Here is a 23,694-nt window from a genome sequence, read left to right as displayed (position 1 = left end):
ACCATTCAGAAGAAATGATTATTAGCATTTGGAGATTAAGAGTCTGGGGAAACCAAAAGCAACCAGGGCTCCTAAGAGAAACGGCTGATTTCAAGGCGAGGTCTGGGAAGGTACAAGATAAAACTGGGTGGTCTTCCTGTGCCAGAAAGAAGGAAGTGCTCAAAAAATAAAGGGGACATTTCATGATGGCATGGAAGCTAGCTGAACAGGGCTCCAATGGCCAAATCTAAGACAATTTAGGCATCAAAATAAGGCTAGTAATGAGCTATAAAAAATGAAAATAAGAATGCACGAGTCCATAATGAAAATAAATTTACAAAAAGTAATCAATGAGGAGAAGGGAGAGCTCTTGCTTACAGTAGAATTCCCAGCACCAACTGATAAACATCATGGAGTGCTGGAGTTGGGAAATCCTCACAGATTGCTGATAAATTGCAACAGATGAAAATAGTAAGTATACAGTGCAGAAACCAGACAATACCTTGACCTAGTGATCACAATCAGTACCACCAATGAAGGACAGTAGAAATCATGTGCCTCCAGATACGATGCTCGGGAGGACACAATATCACTTCCATGGTATCCCAGCCATGAATGCATCACCTAAATCCAGTCATGAGGAAACATCAGACAGACCCAAAATGAGGAATGTCCAATTCTAAAAGGGGGTGTGCTGTAGTCTTTAAAAATATCAATCTCATAAAGGGCAAAGAAAGACTGCAGAAATGTTCCAAATTAAAGAAGATAAAAGAGACAGAATCACCAAATGTAATACCTGATCCTAGACTGGATCCTGCTTTGGGGGAAATTAATATAAAAGACATTAATGGGTCAATTGACAAAAATGGAATATGAATGATGAGTTAAATAAAAGTCTGTCAGTGTCAAATTTCTTGAAAGTTTAACTTTACTATGGTTTTTGGAAGAGAATATTCTTTTTAGGAAGTATACGCTGAAGTATTTAGGGGTAAAGGGGCATGGCGTATACAACTTATTCTCAAATGGTTCAGAAAAAATCATAGCTAGATAGATAGAGCAAATAACAAAGCTATTGCAGTAAATGTTAACAACTGGCAAATCTGGGAATAGGTCATATAAGAGTTCTTTTGTGCTGTTCCTAAAAGTTTTCTATAAGATTGAAATTGCTTCCAAATAAAAAGTTGAAAACATTTTAAAGAGTCTAGGAGAAACATACGGGAGATCTAAAATGTGGTCAGAAAAGTGACAGTTCATTCACTGGTACATTCACTCTTCATTCATTCATTCATTCATTCATTCCATGAACATCCACTGAATATGTCCTAATGCCTGCCACTAGTGCCACAGATATAAATAAGACACAGTCCTGTCTTCAAGGAGCTTGTTTTAGTGACAAAGAAGGAAAGTCATCTAAAAATTTATTGGATCAGGGAAGAGTAACACCTTTTGCCTAATCTTGTGTTTTCTGTGCATTACTTATTCAAAGCAATGTTCTTGCAATTTCCTGTGGTCAAAAAAAGTCATATTCATTGATTCAAAAACTTGCAGATTTAAAAAATCCCATCATTTTATGAGAAAAGGAAGAAATGGAGGCCCAGTGATCTAACCCTTGCACAGCAAGACTGTCTCCTCTAGGACACCTAATGTAACTCTGGCCTCACTGGATGCCTCTACGAGTTCCCAAAATTTCATCAGAGATACAGGTCAAGGGACCAGAGACTCAACTTTTACCAGATTTCCTAAGTTCAAGGAGCAGCCCTCTCAGCTCAAACCAATCAAGTAGTTCTCAGTTGGGGGCAATTTCCCATCCCATTCCCACTAGGGGACATCTGACAATGTCGAGACATTTTTGATTACCACAACTCAGGGAAGGAGGAGCTACTGGCATCTAGTGGGTAGAAGCCAGGGATGTTTCTAAACATCCTACAATGGACCAGTCAGTCCCCACAACAAGGAATTATCCAAAACAAAATGTCACTAGTGCAGAAATTGAACAACAGCAAACTTGTCCAAAAACTTGGAGCAATTCTGTCAGAGGCGAAGGATGGAAAAGAGAAGGGCAGGAAGAAGAGCACATCAGTTAGGAATAAGTTCAACTGCAAGAGAGAGAAAACCCCAAACAAAGATGGCTTAAACAAGATGGATGTTTATTTCTCTTTTTTCTAAAGAAACTCACTGTTGAGAAGTCCAGGGCTGGCATGACAGCTCCACAATCATCAGGGAGCCAGACTCTGTGTTGTTGATTTGTCATCGGCCCTTTATGCTTCCTTCTCATGGTCCAAGTCGGTCACTTGAGCTCCAACCATCATATCCTCATTCTAGCCAGCAGGAAGGAAGAAGACACCTCTCCCTTGAAGAACACACCCCAGAAGCCACACCTAGGACGTTTCTTCGCGTCCATCGCGAAGAACTTAAAATATGGCCACAGTGAATTGAAAAGGAGGATGCAATCTTTATTCCGGGAAACCATTTTAAATGAAGGACAATTAAAAATCGGGGAATTCTACTATTAATGTACAAGTGACAAATGGGTGCTGGGTCACAGCTCACACAGTCTGCTGCAGATGCACAAACTAGATATTTACTTTGGGGATTTTTGTAATGTTTCTGTCTTTTTACTCACCTATTTTTCTAATATTCTTCCATTGCACTTGATGTTTGTAACCCTTGAAGCAACAAATGCCATTTCATAAACCTGCAAATTACATAATAACTAAGGGACAAACCTCTTTAGGGAAAGGTGATCCCTAAGTGAAAGGACTTGCATTTTCCCAAGAAGAAAACCTTTAAACTCAGTAAGAGTGTGAAGATTGCACAGAAATCTGAGCTCAAGAAAATCAAGACCACAAAATTCCTAAAGGACCCACACAACTCCCCAGAAGAGATAGTATAACTCCCCAGACCAGATAGTTAACTAAGAATGCCAACTTAAAACTAAAAACTAAAGCATGGGGGTCGGTGGATATATATTTATATATCATATTTATTTACATATTTCTATATTTTATATGCATGGGTATGAGTGTGTTAGATGTATGGGTGTGTGTGTGTATATATGTATATATTCCCCCACATATTTTCTCTCCCAATATATATATTCTCAATCAAATAAAAGGAGCTTTTAACAAAATCTATCCTGATTTGTTGAGGGTTGTTTTTTACATACCTTGTCACACTAATATTCAACAAATTCTAGATCATTCTCTCATTACTCTACTCTTACTGACTTTCCTACTTCTTCAAATACTGTGTTAGGGTATCAACAGATTGATGAAGAGCCTGTTGTTCAAACTGTGCCTTCCTCAAAGGTAATTTTTAACTCTAGGACACTTGCTGGAATAGTCACTCTAGAATTTCTTAGAAATGCCAACTGCTTCATTAACTCCCACACATTGTCGCACGCTTTCTGATTAAATGCTGCTGCCCAACTTTATCATCCAGACCTAAACACGCTGAGAGGGTAGCTAGGTTTATATGTAGGTTTACCATCCAGGATGTCGAGCAAATTAAAAATGTTAGTGTCGGTGATCTCCTACTGAGCTGCCAACACCTCGGACTTCATCTGGGTGGTGGTTTGGGCTAACTCTAGCCTGAGCCTCTGGACTAGAATTCACTCACTGTTTCTCTTAGCAGTTATACCAGCTTTTTCCTGGGAGATTGGAGGCTTGTTATGGAAATAAGATTTGTGTCTCTTCTAAATATGCAGACTCATACTCCCAACCTCTCATTTGTGATTCTATAATAAAGAAAAGAATAAGCTGAGAGGAAGGAAGACAACATTCTCATTTCCGAACTTAATTTGAAGCTGGCTTAACTCACTCTGAGCCACGTGTAAGAGTAAAAGCAATTCCTCCTTAGATCCCAGTTAGAATACAGCTCTCTTATCAAGATGGGGTGGAGGCTGGGGGATCTGGCTGTTTAGATAGAATGGGTTATTGAGGGTCAGTCTTTGGGATGGGGAGTGGGGGCTGCTAATCTCCTGAGATTTTGGACGAATTTTTTTCTATCCTTACATATAACAATATCTAACATTTACTGAAAGTTTATTATATGCCAGGCACAGTGCTAAACTGGTCATTTAAGCTTTTACCAGCCCTCTGATTTAGAAACTTGATCACTTCCATTTTTGCAGATGAAGAATCAGAGGCTCAGAGAAGTGAAGTAACTTGCCCAGGTCACAGAGCTGGTAAATGACTGGACTCTGATTCAAGCTCTGGTGGGCCTGATTCCCTTACATTTTCTTAATCTATGTTTTAGAACTTTTAAAAGGCTTTAATCCATCTGGAATTTATTTTGGAACGTGATGTGAAACAAGACAGCAATAGCTTGTTTTCTACAAATGTAACCAATTGGCCGGTCACAACTTAAAAGGATGTTGATTTTTTAACAATTTCATGACAAGAGGAAATGTTTATGGCCTATGTTAAGTAGAAAAAAGGGAGGGACACTAAACTACATACACAGTGTAAGCAACTACATTAAACGTGATATATGTATAGCCATCCATATGGTATCTATTGAACGGCTACATAGAAATATGACCCTGGACAGTGTGGAAGCTTCTGAGATCTGGCATCAGACAGCTTGGGTGGGTCTAAATTCCACGTCTACCTCTTACTCCCTCTGACCGGCCTCCTGAAAACCGTTAACCTCTCTGAGCTCAGGTTCTCATCTACAAGATGTGGATAATAATATTACTTATCTCCCGAGGTAGCTGAAAGCATTAAATAAGTCAATTCATGCAAAACACTTAGCGTAGTGCTTGGCACTTAAAAAACACTGCATACATAAATATGCCAAATATATTAACAGTTGTTATAGCTGGATGATGTAATTACAGGATTTTAATTTTTTCAAATTGTCTACAGTTACTTGTTTTGTTTGTTTGGTTTCATTTTTATACTCAGAAAAAAAGGTCAATTTTTGAAAAGTTTGAGTCTTAAGTTTTGTACTGATGCCAAAATACTCTGAAACCAAAAAGTGGGTCCCTTACAAACTCCCTTTTGGGACTCGCCTTCGCTGGAAGAACCCCTCTCCCTTCCTCACAGAAAACAAGCTTGTCTTCCCACAAGCTGATAACCGCAGGGAGCAGTAGAGCAAAGATTCAGGAAAAAATAGAACGCTTAAATAAGAAACTGGAAGTGTTTGGCATTGTGAAAACAAGAAGCAATAAATGTAAAGAGCTCCCAGGTCAATCATCTCTTTAAGTCCCTGAGGTGTTGCGAGCGTTGGGAATATGTTATATTGCGTTAAAATTTATAATTGGATCTTGACGTCTGTTCAGTAATAGGTCTGGTTCGGGGGATGGAAATTAAGCCTCAGTTCACACCTCATTTCCTTGCTGGGAATATTGCCGAACTGGACTCTGCATGAGACAGATTTTCGTATATACAAATAAGGGGGCCTGACAAGCCCACAGGACTCTAGTCCCGCTAATTTCTCACACAAGGGGCAATGCTGAGGTAGAAAGCTCATTATTCAAAATAACGCAGTTCTCTTCTTAAACTGCCTCAGGCTTCGGATGGAGCTAATGAAGCAGAGATTTATGTTTCTTCTAAGATGACTGATGAAGAAATTAGTTGCAAATAACTGTGAAAACAATTGGGAGAAAAGCCTAACATGTTTCCTACAGCCAAGAGTCTGTCACAGCCATGGAACTGCTGATATTCAGAAACTCAATGTGTGGAAGGAAAGCCCAGGAGACTAGTCTTCTGGGAAACGGTGGTTAGACATTCCCTGCCAGGCACCCTCCTCCCACTGGGAACTTAGAAGGCTGAGGAAGATAAACAGTAGCTGTGTGACTGAGTCTGTTTCTTGACTTCTCTGAGCTTCATTTTCGCCATCTGTCCCATAGGAATACCTACCCTGCCACAGTTCTGTGAGGACTCCAGACAATTCGTGTAAACTGCTTATCTTAGAAGCTGACAATGGGTGCACAGCAGTTTTTAGCATCATTACTGGGGTTTTGATTTCAAGAGCCTTGGAAGAATGTCTAGGTCGCCTGTTCCCCCAAGTAATTTGCCCATGTTTGAATCTCTTTAACAAGCGAATAGTCTTCTATTCCACTATGATAGATAAGGCTCAACTGCAAATATCTAGGAGAGAGAGCAATTTACCATTTACACTAAGTTACAAATGATCCATGTCAGATTAGAGCAGGTTCTGAAAGTTTACAAGGAAGAAAGAAAACATTTGCCTGCTCACTCCTGAAGCATTTATTTAGCACCAACTCTGTGCCAGGTTTGCACTGGTCCCTGGTGGGTGGAGGGGAGATGAGCCCATGGACGTTGAAAAGGCTCTTCCCTTGCCTGGCTCCTGCTTCTCGCCCCCCAGCCTCCTTGGCTTGGATGCGCTCCTTGGGTTACACAGGTACGCAGATTCCGCAGTACCCCAACACTACAACTCCTGTGACAGACTCTCATAGAATGTGTAGCTGATGAGGATTATTTTAGGCTGGTTAATTTTAAAACTGCAGATGAGAAGCAGGCTCCGAGGACTGGAATTTGCTTGCCCTTTGAGAGACATTCGCATTTGTGAAAGAAGGGAGATGATCTTGTCCCTGGAAACTCTTAATGGGGAAGGCAAGAACTTAAGTTGGTTACTGTCTGGCAACCTCATGTAACTGATTTAGGGTGGTGGCTTCTGGCCTTTACTTAATCCGATTTGATTCTTATCTAAAAGTTATGGGACCACCTAATGGCCAGACCCCACCTGCACTGATACCATTTTAATTTTTTACATGTTCTTTCCTTTGTCTTATAAAGAGATGATTCACATACCTATACCTTAAATTTAGCCTTACTCTCCACCCATGTTTGCAGCAGTAGCAGAAGCAGCAGCAGCAGTGGCTCCTCCTGCCCGTGGGTCCTGTCCCCACGCACCAGCTCTGCCTGCCCATGGGTCCTGTCCCCATGCCCGCGGCAGCAGCAGTTCCCCATGCCAGCAGCAGCTCTGCCTGCCATGGGTCCTGTCCCCATGCTATTCCACACTATTCTCTAAATAAAACAGCACTACTGCCAGATCTTGAGAGTCCAAGAAATCTTTCTTTTGACTCCTCGGCTCACCAACCCCGCATCATAGGGATCAGTCTCAGCCCCCACCCTCAAACGTGTAGATACTGCTATTTCTTCATTTTCATTAAACTCAGCTCAAATCAGTTTGCAAGCCTCACCTCCTCCAGGCTGGGTAGAAACTGCGTCTGAGTCACGATGAGCACCTCCCTCTTGGAGTCAGTGTAAAATCCAGGAGACTTTTGTGGTACCCAGAAGATAAAGAAAGGGCCCCTAACTTCCCATCCCCAGTGGTCATCACCAACCTCCTCTCCGTCTAAGCTGGCAGTGGTCTCTCCCCACTCTTAGAAGCTCTTCACTTTACTGGGTGCACTAACCTTGCTCAAGCAGAGAGCCCTGGTGTCTTCAGTCCAGCCCCCGCTTTGGCGTCTTGCTACTCTGAGAGGTACTGCCACAGTGCAATGTGAGGGTCCCGCCATCTCTCCCCCTCAACTCTCATCTCTCTTTTAGTCCAGGCAGCTCCTTCTACCCCAGGGCTCTGCAAACTTTTTCTATAAAGGACTAGATAGTAAACATTTTAGGCATTGCAGGCCATGCCATCTCTGTCATAACTACTCAGCTCTGTCCTTGTGCTGCTAAAGCAGCCATAGACAACACAACACATAAATGAATGAGCATGGCTGCGTCCCAATGACACTTTACTTTTGGACCTTAAAATTTCATTTTCATAAAATTATCACATACCACAAAATTTTATTCTTCATTTAATTTTTAAAACACCAGTCTTAGTGTTCAAGCTGTAAGAAAGGCAGGTGGCAGGCCAGATTTGGCATGTGGCCAGTAGTTGGCCAATCCTTGCTCTAGTGTCTTGTTGTCATCAAAGAAATTTAGCATAATCTCTTCAGTGAGTGCAGACTTTTGGAAAACAAAAGCCATCTATTCATTCATTCATTTGTTTAACAAAGTCTTGTAGGGTATCCAAGGTCCCAGATTGCCTGAATCTGAGGAGTTTCCCAGGATGTGGGATTTTCAGCACTGCAACTGGGAGAATCCCCTGCAAACTGGGACAGTTGATCACCCAACCTCTTAGGTGCCGGGCAAGAAAGGTTCAAGAGTGAATAAGACAAGGTCTTTGTCTTTATGAGGTTGGCACGCTCTTCAGGAAAGCAAGTGCCTTTGCCCGCAACTCCTGCTCATGGCTTGGGATCCGCACCTTCTCTCCTTCCCCCCGCCCATGGGTAAGGGATACAGAAAGGCTCCATGGCAGGGGATCAAGGGAAAATGCTTGGAGGAAAAAGCTCAAATTTTTGTCCCAACAGATTGTCTTATCACACAGTAAAGCAGAGAGCGTTAAAAAACAAAATTCAACTGAGTAAATTTGAAAGATCTCATTGACTTTATTCAGTGATTCATGAATTGGGCAGCATCTAACCTAGCAGATAGAAAGGAGCTCCGAAGAGCTATACGAGGCAAGAGGTTTTACAGGCAGAAGGGAGCAGGAATAAGGAAGCTATAGACACGAAAGCAGGTTGGTTATTGTAAGGTTACTTTCCTTATAGGGATGGCAGGAGTCTATCCGACAGATGACCTAACTCAGGCTGATCAGAGATTCCTTATTGACTGGTTTAAGAGTCCATTTCTCAGATGTCGTCAAGATGGCGGTATAGGCAGACTCTGAACTCACTTCATCCCATGAACATAACCAGGTTACAACTATTCCTGGAGAAATTACCCCAGAGAGAGAAGAGCCCATTTCTGGGAGAGCCAAAACTGTGATTAAGTTATGTCTCAGTTTGGTGACATGGGGCTTAGCATAAGTGAATGCATTTGGAGCCTGTTGTCTTGTCTTTAACAATAGTCTTGGTTCTAAGGGTCCAAGGAAAAGCTGCAGGGGTAAAATGGGGAAAAGTTCCCCCAATATAAGGTGAGGGAGCCAACACCTAAACACAGCCCTCCCCACCCCCAGGCTGGAGCAGAGCGAGGGCTTCTTGGGTGGTCCCAGCACCTTCCACATCTAGACTCCTGTTGATGCGGGGTCGGTGAGCCGAGGAGTCAAAAGAAAGATTTCTTGGACTCTCAAGATCTGGCAGTAGTGCTCTTTTATTTAGAGAATAGTGTGGAATAGCATGGGGACAGGACCCATGGGCAGTCAGGCTGCTGCGTGGGGACAGGGCCCACGGGCAGGAGGAGCAGCAGCTCCTGCCCCGAGTTGAGGGTTAGGGCTAATTTTATAAGGCATGGGTATGTGAGTCATCTCTTTACAAGACAAAGGAAAGAACATGGAAAAAAGTTAAAATGGTATCAGTGCAGGTGGGGTCTGGTCATTGGGTGATCCCACGACTTTTAGACAAGAATCAAATCGGATTAAGTAAAGGTTAGAAAGGTTAGAAGCCACCACCCTAAATCAGCTACATGAGATTGCCAGACAGCAACCAAGTTAAATTCCTGCCTTCCCCATTAAGAGTTTCTAGGGACAAGGTCATCTCTCTTCTTCCTGGTACAGAAAGGGAGGCACCTTTACAGATAGAGATTTACCTTACAAATGTAAATGTGTCCCAACAAGGGCAAGTTTCATTCCCCAGAGCCTCCCTCCCTGTCCCTGTTATCAAAAGAAATCAGCCCCAAACAGTCCCAATGCCAAAGAGACATATCCTGGGGTGGCCAATTTCAGGTCCCTACAAGGTCATCCCCCACTTCCTTCACAAATGCAAATATCTCTCAAAGGGCAAGCAAATTCCAGTCTTCAGAGCCTGCTTCTCATCTGCAGTTTTTTAAAATTAACCAGCCTAAAATCCTCATCACTGTGGTACTAAAAAATGAGACATCCCCAAACCACGTTGTAAAAACTGTGGGCTATCGTACTTACTCAGTCCTATGGGTCCAATTCTGTGTTATATTTAGAAGTTTAATTGGACTTGATGAGAAAAGTCTAAATTTGAGGCCCTTTGGAAATGCGAAGTCCAGGCAGAAAATCTCTCCTCTTCTCCCTCACCACCCCTGCTCCTGGCCCCAATTTCCTCCATGATAGAGTTTGGTAAAGTAATACAGCCCCACTGAACCCCCTGTGAGCCTATTCAGAGCCTTTATTTAATTAAGAAAGTTTTCCACTCTGGGACCACATGCCAGAGTGGTAGGTGATGCATAGACTGGATCTCAGCCCCTATTTGGCCCCTCTGTCAGGTGGCTTTGTGCAGTGTACAACATGCACAACCATACAAAACCACCCTGAGACAACTGTTTGGCCCTTCAGGAAAGGAATCAGACCCTTTGTCTGAAGTTGAAAGAATAAAGGAGAGGGTGAATCTAATTGCATCAGACAGCCTAGGGCCCATCGTGCCCTGCATTCAGGGTAATGGGATCCAAACTCCTTACCTCTGACCCCAGAGTGGGAACTTGCTGCTTGAGGAAGTGATTTCTGTCTCCCAATCACTTGTGTTTTTGACAACAGGCTGTTTCTTGCCTATTGTGTCTTCCTGTATTTCTACTTACAGAATGTGCCCGCAAAGGATGGGCTGAAGCACGGGTTGGGAAAGCTTTTGAAAACCAGCCAGGCAGAAACTTGAAGACAAAAGGTCTTCGAGCAGATATTATTCGCAGCCCTGGGTTAAGCAGCTGCCGCGGGTAGAGGAGGATCATAAAGAATGTACCTGAAATCAGGCTTCAAAAAGGGACTTGTTCGCTTCGGCTGAGGGGGTGGTTGAAGTAGCCGCTGGAACAAGTGCTTTTATACAGCACCATGCCCTCCCCCCGCCCGGAATTCTTAATCGGTTTGGGTGGTAAATTCCCCGAAGTGCATGGCCTGACAGCACTGCCTGACAGCTGGTAGCCAGGTTGCCATGTCAACGAGAAGAGACCCTACTGGCGTTTTGTTTACTCATCACCAAGTTCTCTGTCAGAGTAGTGCTTAGGGAGAAGCTAAGAAACCTGATCTGGGACTCCAGACTGCTTCCCTGGGCACTGGGATTATTTTGACCCCTGTGGGGAAGACTGGGAGCTTACAGAGGCACCCAGAGTCTGGGGAAGAGGGGCGGGAGAGTGAGGAGGGGCGGGCCCTTCCCATGACGCATCCTGTTTCACTGACAGGGAAATGAACATTTATGGCATATCTAGCATGCGTCTGAAATTCTGTGAGAAGCTACACAGATTTTATTTTATTCTCACAACTATCCTATAGGATTGCTATTAGCATGCCAATTTTACAGAAGAGCAAAGAGAGGCCAAAGGGCCAAACAGAAAGCAATGGTTAACTAAGTGAGGAAATGTTCATAAGATGGATTATTATGCAGCCATTTACAAAGCATAGTTTTGAAAGCTATTTCACGATGTATTTGCCTTAGCATATTGTTCAGGGAGAGGGAAGAGGAGGCAAAAGTACTTAATACAGCACGTCCAACTGATAAAATATACGCGATGAATAGATATCCGTAGAAACAAAAGTATGGAGAATAATATGGTGGAAATAACCAAAGGCCGCCCAAGTGAAAACAGGGAGGAGCTGTTGATTCAGAACTTGCTATGCAAGGGCCTCAGCTGCCTTCACTTACATTTGGCAGAGACGGAAAGGCAGGCGGAGGAGTGGAAAGCTTGGTGGTGGGAAAAGGGAAGGCTCCAGTGTGCCCTGATGGGAGGCTGGTGCTGGGGAAGCTGGGGCTGACTAAAGGTGGCGCATCCCCTGTGATCAGTAAGGAGGGCATGTTTAGCTTTCTCTGGTTGATCGTAAGTTGGAAGCAGGGACCAAAATTTAGAGAAGTCGGCTGTTATTGACGAAGTCCTGACTGTTCCAGGCTCATTGCTGCAGAATTTGTGGTTCGGCTTTTCTACCAGTTGCTGCAAGTTGTGGGCCAGAGTTCTATTTTTATATGTGTTCTGGTCATCGTCTGTTTGTGTATCCAGTCTCTCAGTATAGTATACAGAATGATAACAATAGCCATCATGATGGTTTAGGACTATCATTGAATTTTTGTTTATTTTCTTTCTAATTCCTTTCAGATTTTCTAAATGGTCTACAACAAAGTATTATTTCTAACAACGGATAAACATGTTTTAATAAAGAAAAAGAAAATGCGTTTCAGAAAGGTTAGGTAATCTTCCTGTAGTAACACAGCTAGTAAGTAACTGACTTGGAATTGAACTCAGGTCTTTCAGATATTACTGCCTCAGCATTTTCCTGCACTATGTCTTCTAGAGATTTTCAGGGCTTAGATACTGAAAGAAATGAGGATGCAGACTTGTACTGAGAAAGTTATACAGATGAGCTTTTTTTCATACATCACTTTAAAACTACCTGGTTTAGTCTCATTATTGCATCGCTGATAAGGTTTTAAGGCATAATCGTATCTTCCAGGATTGAATTTAAATTCAAACAAAAGGTAATGATAAACACCTAATTTGTTTGTGGGGGGAACATTCTCAGAGACCATTGAGGAACTGACAAGCATTATGGACAATCTGCCCAGAAAGAAAAGCACAAAACTAAACGTCTTGTTATAATTGTAGAGGCCCACACACCCCAGATCAAAAACCTCTGTTCTAATGGTAGAAGTGTGATATCAATTACAAGCCTAGATGCGGGAAGATGTTTGAGGTCAGCAGAGACTTTTTGTGTACTTCCCAAAAAGTGTCTACCTCATCAGTCTGTGTTCAGTGCAACTCGCTTCTGATTACTTTGTGGTTAACAGAAGACAGTCAGGGCTGCCACAGACAGCCACCCACAGGCAGCAGGTTGCCCACTGCATAGCCCTACAGAGACTACAGTGTGGCTGATGTCTCTTAGAATTGCAAGGGATAGCCAGCCTGTATATGAAAAAGTGAAATCTATAGATAATCCACAAATTTTACTTAGGCAAATAGCTGCCTCTTTTTCCACTACCAATTTCTCACCATTGACCCCCTAAAGGGTTGATTTGACATTCTTTCCCCCTTATCCCCATGGAATGATCAAAAATGGGGAAGAACAAAGCATCACGTACCACTTGCTTGGATCCGCAACCTCTGAAATTAGAGCTCATGAAGAATTACTTGGAATTCCACTTCTGTTACGGCAGAGTAAGCTCATAACAGACTGAACTCCCACAGATTACAACTATGAACTTTGGGGCAACATACAAAAATCAACTACCTGAAGGCTCTAGAGAGTGAGCAAAATAGGCAGATTTTGGAGGTAGGTCAAAACTTGGAAGAATTCTACAGAGAGAGATCGCCATTGTAAGAGCTTTAGCCTATTAAAGGGCAGACTGCAATCATTGCATGATTTAGGGTTGACAAAACTCCAACAGAAAACTCATCATCTTGGGCTAAAGAACCAGAGGACAGAGCTCAGGACAACCATAGCTGCTTGAAAATGAGGGAGTAAACTTAGTAAGGAGAAATCCAAAGAAGGGGAGCCCCAAATTCTGTATGCAAGCTCTACTCAAGTCTCTGATAAACCAATAAATTATGCATCATGGGATAAACACAAAGCAGTTTTCATGGAAACCTAAAAGAACTGAAGTTAGATATGAGCTACCATCCGCAACAGGGTAGACAGAATATATAGTTTGAGTATAACCAAGTTAATTGCTTGTTGAAACAACAGCAACCCTCTTCAGAAGACTATAACAGAATCCAGAGTCCCCACAATATAATATACACAATGTCCAGCATACAATCCAAAATTACTCAACATATGATGAGCCAGGATAATGTGACCCATTCTCAAGGAAAATAATCAACAGAGGTTAGTTTTGAGATTGCCTAGATGTTGGAATTATCAGGCAAGATCTTTAAAGTAGCTATTATATAACTATGGTCAACGAGATGAAGAAAAATATGCTCAAAATGCACCAGAAAGTTAGGAAATGTCAGCAGAAAAGTAGGAACAATAAAAAAAAAATGAAAACTCTACAAAGAAAATATACAATATCTGGGGGAAAACAATCACCAGGAATGGACTTAATATTAGCATAGAGATGACAGAGGAAAGGATCAGTGAACTTGAAGACAGGTCAAGAGAGGTTATTCAACCTGAATAAAACAGAGAAAAATAAACAGAGCCTCAGGGGCCTGTGGAACAATATCAGAAGGTCTAACATGTGTAGTGGGAGTCCCAGATAGAGAGAGAAGAGGGAATGAGCCAGAAAAATTATTTAAAGGAATATTGACCAAAATGTTCCTGCAAATAGTGAATGACATAAATTTACAAGGTCAAGAATCTCATCAAACTCCAAACAGGATAAATACAAAGAAAACCATGCCCAGGCACATTATAGTCAAATTGCTACAAAGAAAATAGAAAGAGAAAATTGTGAAGCAGTAAGAGAAAAATGACACAATACATACAGGAAAATTATTTGAATACCAGAGAAAAACAACACATTACATACAGAAGAACTAAAGTGCAAAATACCAAGGACTTCTCACCAGGAACCATGAAGGCCAGAAAAGAGTGGAACATTTTTAAAGGGCTGGAAAAAAAGGAGTAAAAACCTAGAATTCTGTGTGCAGCAAAAATGTCCTCCCAGAATAAAGGCAAAAAAATATGTCTTCAGATAAAAAGTTAACTGAGAAAATTCGCTGCTAACAGACTCGCACTATAAGAAATGCTAAAGGAAGTTCTTTGGGCCAAAGAGGAAAAACATCAGTGTGAAACAGAGCTCCCGGAAAGAAGGAAGAACATCAAAAACTGTAAATGCCCAGGTAAATATAAAAGCAATTTTTTTCTCCTAATTTCTTTGAATTACAGATGACTAAAGAAAAGAACAATATCTTGGTATTTGTAATGTGTGGAGATGTAATAAATGTGACACTATAGCTGACAGTATAACGGGAGAAAGGTAAATGGAGCCAGATAATTAAAAGATTTCTACATTTTACACGAAGTGATGTGATATTAACTCTAAGTAAACTGTGAAAAGTTAAGAATATGTATTTTAACCCCTAGGAACCACGTTTTTAAAAAATTCAAAGAGATACAGCTAAAAAGCTCATAGATTAATTAAAATGGAATTCTAACAAGTATTCAGATAATTCAGAATAAAGCAGGAAAGGAGAAATACAGGAATGAAAAATAGAAAGGGAAAATTGGAAATTAAAATTGAAATTATAGACAAAAATCCAATCATATTAATAAGTATATTAAATGTTAATGGTCTGCTTTTGGGTATCAAAGGACACTATCAACTCAGTAAAAACATACCCAGAATAGGAGAAAATATTTTTAAATCACATACCTGACAAAGGATTAATATCCAAAATATGGAGAGAACTCCTAAAATTCAACAACCAAAAACCAAATAACCCAAATCAAAAATGGGCAAAGGACTTGAATAGATTTTTTTCCGAAGAAGATTTACAAACGGCCAATAAGTACATGAAAAAAATGCTCAATATCACTAATCATTAGGGAAAGGCAAATCAAAACCACAATGAGACACTACTTCAGACCCATTGGGATGGCTATTATCAAAAAAAATCCCAGAAAACAAGTGTTGATGTGAAAAAATTGGAACTCTTGTGCACTGCTGGTGGGAATAGAAAATGGTGCAGCCACTTTGGAACAGTGCTGTGGTTCCTCAAAAAATTAAAAATAGAATCAGCATATGATCCAGCCATCACAATTCCGGCAATCATACTTCTGGGTATATACCCAAAATATTGAAAGCAGGGACTTGAACAAATATTCGTACACTCACGTTCATAGCAGCATTACACACAATAGCCAAAAGGTGGAAGCAACCCAAGTGTCATAGTCAGATGAGTGAATAAACAAAATGTGATATACACATGCAATGGTATATTATTCAACCTTAAAAAGAAAGGAAATTCTGACACATCCTACAACACAGATGAACCTTAAGTGGAATAAGCCAGTCACAAAAGGACAAATACTGTATGATTCCACTCACATGAGGTATGTAGAATAGTCAATTCATAGAGACAGAAAGTAGAATGGTGATTACCAGGGCCTGGGGGGAGGAAAGAGTGGGGAATTATTGTTTCAAGATGAAAAAGGTTCTGGAGATGGATGGCGGTGATGGTTGCACAATAATGTGAATATACTTAGTGCCATCAAACTATAAATGCTTAAAATAGTAAATTTTATGTTATGTATATTTTATAAAATTTAAAATAAATATCCTTTTTCAAAAAGACACTAGAGTAAATAAATATAAAAAGAGATGTTAACAGTCTATATAGGCCCTTTGGACTTGTCAGGACTTCACACGCTTTTATCTTATTAACATCTCCCAGCATCTCCTAAGGGGATAAATGTCATTGGCCCTGTTCTACTGGTACAGTTAGGAAAGCTCAGTGAAATTTTAATAATGTATGTCACTGCTCATATTTATTGAGCTCTTATTCTGTAACTAGCCCATGCTGAGCCCTTGGCATACGTTTAAAAAAAGGTAATGGTCTGCCATTAAAAAAAGTTAATATGCTACCTATAAGGGATGCACTTTAAATATAAAGACATTTAGATTCAAAGTAAATGAATAGAAAAATATATAAAATGCTAACAACAGCAAAAGGAGGCTAGAGTAGCCACCTTAATATCAGATAAACTAGACTTCCAGACAAGAATATTACCAGAGATAAAGAGGTATGCTTCACAATGATCGAAGGACCAATTCATTCTGAAGACATAACAATCGTAAACATGTTAACAACAGGGTTTCAAAATAAATGAAGCAAAAAGAAAAAAATGACAGAGCACCTGCATGTACACTTTTTCTGTGGCCTGTTTGTGAGCTGAGCATGATTCCCACACCTTGACTTTGGCCATTTGACTTGCTTTGGCCAATGGCATCAGAGTGGGAAAGACAGTGTGCCAACTCCAACTCCAAAACTTAACGAGGCATACAAGATTTCTGCTTGCTTTTTCATACCTCTGCCTTACCCATGAAAGGAGCATGCCCTAGCTGGCCCACTGGTCTAATACGACGAGAGACACATAGAGAAGAACTACCCGGCTGACCAGCAGACTTGGAGCTTAGAGCAGAGCCACCCAGCCAAGCCAAGCCTTGTCTAGATCAGCCCACCCCCACCAATGCACAGATACATAAGCGAGTCCAACTGTGATCAGCAAAACCATCCTAGCCAACCTGCAGAAACATGAGAAATAAATGCTTATTATGAAAAAAAGAATGAGAGAACTAAATCTAAGAACCAGCAATTCTACAATCGTGGTTGGAGACGTTAACAACTCTCTCTCAGCCATTGATAATCAACTAGGTAAAAAATTGGTAAAGACATAGATGGTCTGCATAACATTATCAATCACCTTGGCCTAATTGATATTTCTAGAACAACACCTTAAAATGGCAGAATACATGTTCTTTTCAAGAGTACATAATACATTTACCAAGATAGAATATATTCTGGACCATAAGCAAGTGTCAATAAATTTAAAATGATTGAATTCATGCAGATATGTTCTCTCAGCACGATAGAATTAAACTAGAAATCAATAGAAATATTTGGAAATTAAATAACATACTCCTAAGTAATCCATGAGTCAAAGAGGAAATCACAAGAGAAATTAGAAAATATTTCAAACTGAATGGAAATGAAAACACAACATATCAAAATCTGTTGGACGCAGCTAATGCAGTGCTCATAAAGAAATTTATTTCTTTAAATGCTTATATTAGAAAAGAAGAAATGTTATGAAATTACTGACCTAAGCTCCCACCTTAAGAAACTAGAAAAAGAGCAAAGAAATCTCAGTAAGGAAAAGGAAGGAAGTAGAAAAGAAATAGAGATGAGAGCAAAAATCAGTGGAAAAGAAAACCGACCAACAATGGAGAAAATTAACAAGGCCAAAAGCTGGTTCTTTGGGAATATCAACAAAATTAATAAACACTCAGCTAGTCTGATCAAGGAGAAAAAGAGAGTACACAAATCACCAAAATCAGGATGAATGAGGGGTTATCATTATAGATCCCATAGGTATTAAAAGAAGAAGTAGGGAATATTATGAACAAACACGTCAACAAATACAGGAACTAGATTTAGGGACTCCTGCCTCCAAAAGATAACAAATTCCCGTTGTCTAGGACAGTGAAACCAGCTACCGCAAAGAGGGATGTTGGTGGAGGACTCTGAGAGCAACACCAAGGTTTCCCAGAACGATGTGTTTATATAAAAATCCCACTTCGGAAGACCCTCTAAATTGGGCACACTGTGCTGAAGGTTAGCCTTCCAGCTTCTTGAGAGTGGCTCAGAAAAAGTGCAAAAAAGGATGAGATAAAAGCAAGTTTTCAAGTGATACAGGTGAGTTTTTTCTTTCTGGAAATTAAATACAGCTGCAAGCGGGGTGATGACTGGCAATCCATCTGTAACGTGCAGTCACCCAACCTCTGGATAATATATTTGGGTCACTGGGCAAGGTTCTGGTAACATAAACAAAAAGACCCGAATGCCATGAAGCTTACAATATTCATGGGAAGTTTCATTTATTGTGTTTCTTTTGCAACAATAAAAACACAGCCTATGTACTGCTTTGCTACTACATACGAGTGTGATACTAAACACTTTATAGACATTCGCCTAGAAGAAACCCTACGAAGTTGATATGAACTCCATTTTAAAGGCCAGGAAACTGAAGTAACATGCAAACAGTCACAACCATGATTCAAGCCAGGCCTGCAGAGTGTCAAAGGCCAGATGATAGCCCAGTGGTTAAGAACAGGGAGTCTGAAGTCAAGCAGACAGCACTGGAATTCCAGCTGCAGCCCTTAGTAGCATGGGGACCTGGAGGAAGTTCCTTAACTTGTCTGAGCTTCATTTTCTTCATGTTTAAATGGAAATAAGAACATCTTCCCTTCAGATTCAAAAGGGAATTTAGACAAAAGAGACATGTTGGTGAAACACGGTGGGACTCGAGTCGGAGTGTCGTCTTGGTTTGTGTTTCCCAGAAACAGATCCTGCAACAAAGATTTGAGTGCAAGGAGTTTATTTGGGAAGAGTCCCACAAATGTGGATAGAGGAGTGGGGAAGTGAGAAAGGGATGGAAGGCAGCCAAGAGAGGGTGGGTTACCAGGCAGCTATCACTGTGGGTAACTGCAGCTGGCAAACCACAGGAGACAGTATGAAATGTGCCTCAGTTATGCCAAATGAGTGGTGAGGGAGCTCCCGGCCCAGCGCTGACTGAGACCTGCTTCTGATAGCCTTAGCTCCATGGTGCTGTTGGCTTGCTCTGAGCCATGCATGCTCCCACCGCTAGGAAAAAACCCTCAGGCAGAGATTTACAGACACTCAGTAAAGATCTTTCAGATGAGTGCTGAGAAGTTGTGGGCCAGGTACCGACAGCATCTGCTACAACTTTGAGGAAAGAACAGGACTCTGATACACAGAAAGAAATAAGGAAAGAGACTTGCATTGTTTTTTAAACTTCATTAGGAGCCCAGAATATCTAGGTAAACCCCAAGTCTTTTTCCTTTTGAATCATGCATTTCCTTATTGAATATTCCAAATCATGAGTCATTTTCCTAGACTTCAGCGCAGAATAATCTGGTGAAGAAAAGCTATCCATTAGTCCTTGCCTCCAGGTCACCCTTAGGTTTTTTGCTTGAGGTAGTATCAGGCAATTTGTGTTCAAATCGCCAGTGTACCCCAAACTAACACTGGCCTAGTCACACGTCCTGTCAAGCCTCAGTTTTCTTACCTGTGCAATGGGAATGACGCCTGTACACTATCTCCCTCTCTCTGAACTTAAAGCTTTTCTTAAGCCCCTACTATGTGCCACACCCTGAGGTAAGCTAGGAATTGCAAGATAACCAAGATGAAGTACTTGTTTTAAAAGATCTTACTGTCTAATATGGAAGACAAATAAGTAAGCCAACAATTACAATGCAATAAAAACAGTGCTATAACAAAGGCAATCACATAAGACTAAGAGAGCAACATAAAGAAATGGAATGGGAGAGAAAGAGCAAGTCCTAAGGAGGTGACACGACTTTGACCTTTCTGTGGCCATGAGAATGACCCTTTCAGACCTCCTACTATGGGAGTGTAACTGCCTGAGGGCCCAGCTTCTGCTGCTGCTCTGAAGTCCACCTGCCATTTACACCAAGGCCACACCCCCACAGGCTGCTCCCTTCCTGTGACAGAGTATGGCAAGGATACTTACGCAGGCCCATTCCTGGGAAGTGACTTTGACTCAAGGACTCCCTGAAGACTTTGCTGAACCTTCCTTAGACTGGGTAGCAGCCAGGATGCTTCCACCCAACCTTCTCTCCCTGTCTCCTTGCATTGCAGTGTGACAGCTCTCCCAGCCTTTTCCAGCTCCTTTCCAATTTCTTTTCACACAGGCATTTCTCCTAAAATCTCCTTGAATGTTTAATCTTGTCTTGACATCTGCTTCTTGGAAGACCCAGACTAATTTTCTTGAAGGATAAGTAGTAGGTAGGCAAAGAAAGCCAGAAAATGTACACCAAGCAGAGGAACATCATACACACAGGCAAGGAGGCAGGAAGCTAGTCCTGTTCAGGGAAAGTAAGTACAACAAACGGAAAGAGTGTACAGGGCCCAGGAGGGTGGGAAGTGAGGGTGTGGAGTAGGAAACTAGTTCCCGAGCTAAAAGATACATTATATGGGAAAAGTGACCAGGGTCAGGTCATCAAAGGCCTATTAGGGCGTTTCAACCTTGTCTGGGTGATAATGGGGAGAATTCGTTGAGTTTTAGGGAAAAGAGTAACAAAGTCAGGTCTGCATTGCCCAGGCAGAAGGAAAGATGGCTTGCTGGAGAGCAGGTCTGGGAAATGAGAGGTCAGACAGAAGGCACTGCAGTAATTCAGGTGAGTGATCACCAGGGCCTGACCTGAGAAGGGCAAAGGTGATGGAGAAGAGAGCAAAGATTCCAATGATATGTGTAAGGTAAAGTTGTTAGAACTTCTTGTTCTTGGACACTGCTGAATATGGAGAGTAGACAGAAGTAAGGAGCTGAAGAAAATACTCAGGTTTCTATTGGGAGCAGCCTATTCTATGGAAGCAGACCAGTTCACCAGAATGGAACTGGCAGGGAAGTCTGTACGCTGTTCATTAAATTCCATGACATTCACAACTTGCAATTCACTTGAAATTTTAAAATACAAATAAGTTGTCATTCCCCAAAAGAATACCCCCAAATCCTGTCAAAAACCATTGAAATCATTTCATGCAACACACATTGTTAGAAATTCCAACCAGTCACGTAGTAAAGAGTGCCTGTGGCCTTTGCAGTGCCTAGGGGACACTGAGGTGGAGAGCCCAGATGGAACTACGCCTCACTAGTAAGAGAGAAGTCAGGGTTAGAGGTGAAGATTAGAGAGTCCTGAGTGTGCAGGAAGAAATTTAAGCGATGAGGCTTTAAGAGGATGAGCACACTCAAAGAGAAGAGCAGTAGGCCACTGTGTTAGTTCTCTATCACTGCTGTAACAAATTGCCACAATCACGGTGGCTTAAAACAACACAAATTTATTATCATAACTTACAATTCTTGAGGTCAGAAGCCCAAAATGGGCCTTACAGGGCTAAAATCAAGTGTCGGCAGAGCTGCATTCCTCCTAGAGGCTCTTGGAGAGGATCTGTCCTTTGCCTTTTCCAGCTTCTAGAGACTGCCTGCATCCCTTAGCTCATGGCCACCTCCCAGCAACGGCCTCACTCCGACCTCTTTTTTTGTCATCATAGTTTGTTCTCTGACTTTGATCTTCTTGCCTCCCTCTTTTCCTTATAAGGACCCCTGTGATTACATCAGGCCCGCTCAAATAATCCAGGACAATCTCCCCATCTCAAGATCCTCAAGTTAATCACATCTGCAAAGACCCTTTTGCCATGTGAGTAACACATGCCTGTGTTCTAAGGATTAGGACGTGGACATCTCTGGTAGAACATTATTCTACCTCCCACAGGCAGGGACTAATCCTGGAAAATGCAACTACGTATGGAACAGACAAGCCTTGGAACAAATAGATAAAGAACCAAAGGCAGGGATGGCTTTCAGACAGTCAGTGATCAGTGACATTTTCAAATCCAAGAGCGTCTTTTCTCTAGTTAAAGTTGCTGCGCTGAGAAGTGAGGTTCAGGTTTTTTCCACTCTCTTTCTGCCTGTGATCTACTTCACCAACTCAAGAGTAAAAAGCTATTTTTGGGTGGAATAAAAGCCCTTTAGGCAGCACGGGGACATGCATAAGAAATATTGCAGGCCCAGAAAAATATCGTCATTATCATTCCAAAGTTCCTCCTCCCCAGAGGGAAACAGGCCTCCTCTGAACACTTGGCTTCCTCACTAAAAGGGCTGTGGCCCCAAGAGGTTGTTCCTGACTGCAGGAAAAATCTGGGTCTTGTGTGGTTCCCAGAGGCCCTTGCAGCTCCCCAGCTCTGTCTCTCCCTGCCATTGAGAGGCCACCTCTCCATCTCTGATGACTTTCTGGCTCCATGGCAAAGCCAGGAAAGCTGGGATGTCTCACCCTCATCCTGACTCAGGATCAAGATAAGCAGCCTCTCCCTGACAGTTTTCTTGGAAAATGGCTGGCTTCAGAAGTTTGCCACGAACTGGAGAATCTATTGAGATGTTAACAAGATTCACCCTGAATTTTCTTCTCCCTCAGCTTCAAGCAGGGAGTCTAGCCCTTGGAATTTCCTTGCCTCAAGAATTTTCTGTCATTTGTGACAGCATCAACTTAACTATGAGATGATGCCGGAGGTCACAGAGTGTCTAAGGTCAAATTCCTCAGAAGCAAACCCTGAGACAAAGATTCATTTACAAGTGGCTTGTTAAGGAAGTGCTCCCAGGAGAAGCTGGCGAGGGAATGGGAAGTGAAAAGGCGAACTAGGGTGCAATATCAAGCTAGGTGCAGCCTCAGCCTAGTCCCTTAGGGAGTTCTGGAGGGCACGTTACATCTCAGAGTTTGTCCTGCCGAAAGCGAGGGAGCTGGGATTTCATAACCCTGCACTAGTCAGTCATTGGCTAAGGGCAACTTCGGAGGAGGTGTTCTCCCAGCCACGTCAGCTCTCTGCACTTATGCTGAGCATGAACAGTGCCTGGCACAGAGGAGGTGCTCAGACAGTATTCGATGAATCTACTGATTAATATTATGATTATTTGTCACTAGCTTTTATTGTTGTTGCTGTCGTTGCAACGTTAAATAAGATATATATTAGGTGAAGTACCCAGGACAGCCCCTAGCCCATCCAGGCCATCTGAGAAGGCATGCACCCTCCCTCCATCTGTAACTCTGAGCATGTGTATTGCATGTGTGCCTGGGGCATAATCTCAAGTAAACGGTTAGTTTTTATGCAAATATAGGAAGCAGGTGGTGTCACTCCAAAACCGTCACCAATATTTTCACTGTTATTTCTCTGCAGCTAAACAAAGGTGTGACAAGGAAAGGAAAGGATACAAAACTGGGCGTCCTACACTAGAATTTGCCTGAAAAAGAAGAAGATGACAAAAAGGGGGGAGGACAAGGAGACTCTGAAAATAAATGTGGCCTGATTTTACTTGAGTCTTAATTATTGCTTGTTAATTGCCTCAGAAATGGAGTCCAGCCCTGAAATCAGACAAACCTGATGTCAAAAGACAGCTCCAGCATTTATTACCTGGGTGGCCTTGGGTGAGTGGCTTAACTCCTGTCGGTCTCAGTTTTCTCATTTGTAAAATGGGGATAATGAATAATAATCATGCTCTCCTTCCAGGATTATTCTGAGGAATGAATGAGTTCGTGAGTGATGAAATGCCTTTAACCAT

The 23,694-nt window shown here is 41.8% G+C and overlaps 1 protein-coding gene across 1 annotated transcript in view; it reads left to right on the top strand.

The window, feature by feature from the left end:
• SNTN (sentan, cilia apical structure protein) overlaps positions 1 to 23,382 on the top strand; it is a 52,975-nt gene extending 29,593 nt beyond the window's left edge. The window contains exon 5 of the transcript XR_006885327.1: positions 23,313 to 23,382. The gene's annotated coding sequence lies outside the window, so the exon portion shown is untranslated. The remainder of the gene's footprint in view (positions 1 to 23,312) is intronic.
• The last annotated feature ends 312 nt before the right edge of the window (positions 23,383 to 23,694 follow it).

The sequence above is a fragment of the Equus quagga genome, chromosome 1 (genome assembly GCF_021613505.1).
Source record: "Equus quagga isolate Etosha38 chromosome 1, UCLA_HA_Equagga_1.0, whole genome shotgun sequence".
Taxonomy (NCBI): Eukaryota; Metazoa; Chordata; class Mammalia; order Perissodactyla; family Equidae; genus Equus; species Equus quagga.
The sequence above is the reverse complement of the archived record's forward strand: the minus strand, read 5'-3'. Positions and strand labels throughout refer to the sequence as shown.